The sequence below is a fragment of the Eubalaena glacialis genome, chromosome 19 (assembly GCF_028564815.1).
Source record: "Eubalaena glacialis isolate mEubGla1 chromosome 19, mEubGla1.1.hap2.+ XY, whole genome shotgun sequence".
NCBI lineage: Eukaryota > Metazoa > Chordata > Mammalia > Artiodactyla > Balaenidae > Eubalaena > Eubalaena glacialis.
Genome location: NC_083734.1, coordinates 8,918,155 through 8,924,154, shown reverse-complemented (window position 1 = coordinate 8,924,154; position 6,000 = coordinate 8,918,155). Strand labels below are relative to the sequence as shown.

The 6,000-nt window shown below is 51.5% G+C and overlaps 1 protein-coding gene across 1 annotated transcript in view; it reads left to right on the top strand.

Annotated features, from left to right (window-relative positions):
- Positions 1-5,035: 5,035 nt before the first annotated feature.
- NTN1 (netrin 1) overlaps positions 5,036-6,000 on the top strand; it is a 204,466-nt gene continuing 203,501 nt past the window's right edge. The window contains exon 1 of the mRNA XM_061174818.1: positions 5,036-5,064. The gene's annotated coding sequence lies outside the window, so the exon portion shown is untranslated. The remainder of the gene's footprint in view (positions 5,065-6,000) is intronic.

Sequence of the window (6,000 nt, the reverse complement as noted above, 5' to 3'; positions counted from 1 at the left end):
CTGCAGAGCAGAAATACACAGAGTTACAGGCTTCTGACAGTTTCGTTTGATGACGGGAAGGCTCCTGGGCCCTTCAGCTGCCCTTTTAAGACCAGAGAGTCTGGGAGGGAATTCTTGAGGCGTCAAAACCTGTGTCGTAGATGACCAGCTGGCCCCGAGACATCAATCGGCAGGAGTGATGGAATGTGTACGGAAAGATGCAGCTGCCCTGCTCAGGAGAGATCCAGTCTTGCTTTGCTAAACCAGCTGAATTCCAGGAATACCAGCAGGGGGATTGGGTCATGTCTTACCTGCCTCTTGAGACAAACAAGCTGAAAGTTGGGGCGGGGAGGCGGGGGCTGGTGCCATAGCTGCCGAGAGAAAGGAAGGGCCAGATGCAAGGACCGGAAAATGCCCCATAGCAGGTGGAGGTGGACATAATTAATGGAGCTAGTGAGCAAGCCTGTACATGCCAGTATGTCAAAATCTTGTCCCCAGGAGCCCTGGGCTTGCTGGCCCCATCCCTGAGAAAGCAGAGCAAGAATAGCTTGAGATTGACATGCCAAGCAAATGTACAGCAGGAAATTCTCATAAGCCAGGGGTTTGCTCAGAGGCCCTGGCCCCTGTGGCTAAAATCAGGATTATGTCTCTGCTGATTTACTTCCCAGCTGGGTTTTAGGAAAAGCCTCAAACAGACCACTGGGTTGTGCCTGAGATTGGCAGGCGAGACCAACCTCCCTCCTCAGGCCTCCTCTTCCTGGACAAAGAAGGGAGACACTCAGAGGAAACAGCCCCACCCCATAGCCTCCCTCTCTCTGGAACCCCCTTCGAGTCCCCGCTCTGGTCCCAGACAAGTGTATTTGTGTAGACTAGAGAAAAGCCAATGCCTTTTACAAGTTGAGCCTTAAGCAGATCGAGTGCTAGCTTTGCTAGAAATGCCCAAAGCAATTTTGACCCTGGACCAGTGGTTCTCAGTGGAGATGCTATTGTTCAATTGAAAATTTGTGGTGAAGTGGTTTTGGCTGTCACAGTGATGGGGGACACTACTACTGTTTAGTAGTCAGAAACCAGAGGTGCAGACATCTGCACTGCACACTGGGGACAATCGCAACACAACTTCCCGTACAACTTTTAAATGTCCCACTGGACGTTCATAAAGACGAATAACCATCTGTGCCCCGAGCCTAATTTTATTTTGTCTGTGAACGCAAAGGATTTGTTTTGTTTTGTCTTGATTCACAATTTTAACACACACTAACATTTCCAGGAAGGCAACTTGACCCACAACTGCTGACCACTTTGGAAAATCACGTTGCCCAGGGCAACGCCACTCAAGGTGTTTGAACCACCAGAGCAATACACCCCTATCAGGGACCATTTGTTCCCGGGGTCTTCTTGGTAATTCTATTCAGAGCATTTGCCTATTGAAATGCAGTTATTTGACTCTACCTGACTTTCTTTTTCTTTCTTCCTTATATTACCATCAGGGCATGGTATTGACACAGAGGAGAAATTATGTGTGTTATTTGTATTGTCTAGAAATTTCATTTCAGGATGATAAGGGGGACTGTTACCAGATATGTGTAATAAAAAGGAGGAGGATGCTGTGGGAAAACACACACGGGCCTCACCGCCTTGGCTGGATGGCAGCACCTGAGCTGGTATGGATCTAACATTTTACCCAGACCATGCATTTTATTTGTACACATGCGCTGGTTTCTCTGGATTGCCGAGAACTTTTTTCCAGTGAGTGGCACCGATTAGAGAAATTTGCCACACTCTAGGTGACATTACTATATACAGTTCACAGATGGAACCGCAACCGCAGCTCTCCTTGCATGGTTTATCAAAGTCCAGAGTTAACCGTGCAAGGGACCCAGGGGGCCACTTTTCGTTGTCCGAAGTGGTGCGATTGCGCCACCTAGTGGGACGTAGGAAAGTAGCAGGTCTGTGCTTGAACCTGCCGATGGATAACAATGATACCCCAGTAGTATCATCAGCTAACACTTATGATAGCCTACCACGTGCTATCATTTTACATATATTAACTCATTTAATCCTGCCATAATCCTTATGAAATAGGCACTGTTATCCCCACTGTGCACATGGGGAAACTGAGGAACAGGGAAGGTAAGTGACTTGACTATGTTGGGTAGCTAGCGAGAGGCAGGGCTGGGATTTGAACCCTGGAGTCCTGGCTCTACAGTTGCTACCTTTTTTTTTTTAAATTTATTTTTGGATGCATTGGGTCTTCGTTGATGCTTGCGGGCTTTCTCTAGCTGCAGTGAGCGGGGGGCTACTCTTCGTTGCGGTGCGCAGGCTTCTCTTGTTGTAGTTGTGGAGCACGGGCTCTAGGCACGTGGGCTCAGTAGTTGTGGCGCATGGGCTTAGTTGCTCCGCAGCATGTGGGATCTTCCAGGACCAGGGCTCAAACCCGTGTCCCCTGCATTGGCAGGCAGATTCTTAACCACTGCACCACCAGGGAAGCCCTACAGTTGCTACTCTTAATAACTGTGCTATGGCCTTGCAAGTTGCTGCTCTCTTGGGAGACCCTAATCTGAGAGTCAGACTACTGAGTCTGCAGGGCCACCTGCAGCCATTTGGAGGATTTCCAAAAGAGAGGAAGAAGAATAGAAAGTTAATACCTGTCTTAGGACAGATCCAGAAAAGTCTTGCCTTTGTATGGGCCATGGAAATCTTGGTGCGTAAGTGTGAAGAGGGTGCTTCATTCCTTGGGCAGATTGTAGGGCTCTGAATCCCCCAGTTATACTGTAAGCTTCATGAGAACACAGACACGGTAAGTATTTTGTAATATAACATCTGTATTGAGATACAATTCACATACCATACAATTCACATACCATAAAATTCATCCATTTAAAGTGTACAATGCAATGCTTTTAGTGTATTCACAGAGTTGTGTAACCATCACCACAATCAATTTTTATCCCCAAAAGAAAGCCCAGTCCCATTAGCACTCCCCCCAACCCCTAGCCCCAGGCAATCACAAATCTATTTTCTGCCTCTATGGATTTGCCTATTCTAGACATTTCATAGTAAATGGAACCATATAATATGTCACCTTTGGTGACATTTCTTTCATTTGGCATACTGTCTTCAAGGTTCATCCATGTTGTCGCATGTATTAGTACTTCATTCTTTTTATGGCTGAATAATATTGTATTATATGGATATGCCACATTTTATTTGTCCATTCATCAGTTGATGAACATTTGGATTGTTTCCACTTTGGGGCTACTGTGAATAATGCTACTATGAATATTTGTGTACAGGTTTTTGTGTGGACATATGTTTTCATTTCTCTTGAGTATATACCTGGGAGTTGAATTGCTGGATCCTATGGTAACTGTTTAACCTTTTGAGGAACTGCCAGACTTTTCCAATGGCTGCACCATTTTTTTCCATTCCCACCAGGAATGCATGAGGGTTCCAGTTTCTCCACATCCTTGCCCACACTTGTCATTATCTGTCTTTTCTTTTATAGCATCCTAGTTGGTGTGAAGTGGTAGCTCACTGTGGTGGGGCCATTGCTTTTTAGACTCCCAGGTCGTTGAAGCTGGATGGGACCACAGCAATCATGTAGCCCAATTTGTTCATTTTACAGGTGAAACAGTGAATGTGAAGAGAGAAGGGACTAACCCTAGGGCACAATTAGTAAAGAAGGCAGTAATACAGCCCATATTTTTTTGCTTTTAAGAAAGTAAACTAAAGCCAGCTGGCCCCCCAAAGATGAAAGGCTCTGAATGATGTTATTCTCTAAAACCTAGGAGAAATTTCTGCAACTATAAAAATCAGAAGATGATGAATCAGTAGCTAATAGTCACAAAGAATCACTTCATGGATCCTCTAGATATGGACCAAGGAGATCAAAGTAAGTACTTTCCACTTGCTTCCCTGTTTTATGCTAAAAATATCCCTATCTTGCAGAGTCGTAAGTGTAAAGAAATTATGGATCCTATATCCTATAGGATCTTATATATGACTAGTGTCTGTAGAAGTTAACAAAGAGACATTTGTTGACGTGCAGAGACTCAAAAAGTCCACCGCCCACATGCCCTTCCCGCAAGTGTTACTCAAAGTAGGTTTCAGTTGTGTGAGAAATTAATCAAAATAAGCAACTCAGGAATGAGGAAGACGTTTACATAAAATAACGAAGACAGAAAACCTGAGTTAACTATTAATGCAGTTTGAAATCTCAACAAATGTCAAAAAATAATTTTTGAAAGAGAAGACACATGATGTAAAATTTTAATAATGGCCTGAAGCTAGAATCGCAGTTGATGCCTGCAAACGTGTGCCCTGCGGCGGCGGTGAGGTCGGCGGAGGGTCCCCAGGTGCCGGCCGCGCGCGTGAACTCGCCCCCCTGAGCTCGGAGGAGGCACCGGGAGAGAGGGTTACCCTCTGCGCGTCCCGGGCCGACCCCTGCTTCTCGCCTGCTGAAGGTGGAGTTCCTTCAACCTTCCCTCGGGTCCTCTTAAACTTTTGTTTCAGGAGTGTGAATATCACATTTCCCTAGTTTTAAGTGGCGACAGTTCTCTATTTTATCGCGTCAGTCATTTCAGAGGTGACTGGGGGAGGCGTGTCACTCGCCATCTTGGATCAAGGGCGAGAAGACCAGTTTCGCGCGGACTTAAGGCGCGTCCTGGCGTGATGACAGTGGGGACCGAATCGGAAGTCCTCGGATAAGACTTCTCAGTCCTCGCCTCTCCCTCCCCCACCCTCAGCATCCGGCCAAAGAGAGATTCCTCCATCCACCAAAGCTGGAGTGGGTAGGATGGGTGCCTTCCTCTGGAGCATCCTTGTGTCCCAAATCACACCCATCCTGTTCTCCGCTGGAGCGGGCGCGGCGGGGCGCCGAGTGGGAGCGAGCGGCTGGGTTCTGCCCGGGGCGGGCTGGGGAGCAGGGTGGCCGCGGGGGTGAGGAGCCGCGAGGGCCCGGCCGGCTTGACACCACCTGGCGGAGTCTCGGGGAAGAGTCTTAAAGGCGCGCGCTCTCCGCGCCCAGCGCACTCCAGCTGGAGCAGCCGAGAGCTCGCCTCCCTCTCCCGCCCCGCGCCTCGGGAGGTAAGTGCGGTCCGCCGAGCCGGAGTCGGGGCCCGGTGGGGTGGCCCGGGACCCCGCGCTCGGGAAGCTTCGGCCGGGGCCACGGTGGCCGGGAGGCGCCCAAGTTGTTTGAAGGCCTCGGAGGGCAGCTGGAGCGGCGAGCGCCTGGTAGGGGACGGACGGGCGGCCGCGGGCCGGGGCCGTCTGGGGGCGTCCGTCCCTAGCGATGATGCCGGGTAGTTACCGGCGCGCGGCGCACGTTCCAGCCTCGGCCCCGCGCCCCGCTCACTTGGCGCTCTCCGGCCGCGCCCCGGGCGAGCCCAGCCCGCTGGAGCCGCCACCCCCGCTCCGCGCCTTGCCGCACGCCCGGGGCCCCAGCAGCCCGCTCGCCCCGCGGTCGCGCCCGGTCACGCCGGCAGGTCGCGCTCGGCGGCCGGCCAAGCCCTCCCCGGCCCCGCCGCGCCCGCGCCCCGGGCCACCCCGCCCGGCCTCTCGGCGCTGCGCCCCTCGCCTTCCCCAGCTCCAGTCGCTCGCTATTTTCACACCTCCCGGTGCCCCGGCCCCGGCGCCTGATTCAGTGCTTAGTAATTAATTTGGCGTTTCAGAATGGTCAGCGGGCTGGATAACGGGCGCATTCATCCCCCGGGCTAATCTGAACAGAGGTGGGAAGAAAGGCTTTCACAGACAGAAAATGCCATTCGCTGAGCGCTCAAAGGGGCTGTCACTCCCTGAATAAATCGCCGCCGCGCCCGCCGGCTCCTCTGGCCATTTCCATACAGCCCGGCCCGCGCCGCGGACCCGCCGGCCTCGGCCTCGGCTCCCGGGAATCACTCACTCGACTGCCTTCGACGGGAAAGTCGAGCGAGAGCGAGACCCAGGCGGGGCCCTAGGGGAAACGGGGAAGCAGGGGGTTCGGGTTAAGGCCTCAGGGGACAAAGAGCTTGATTAGAAAATCAA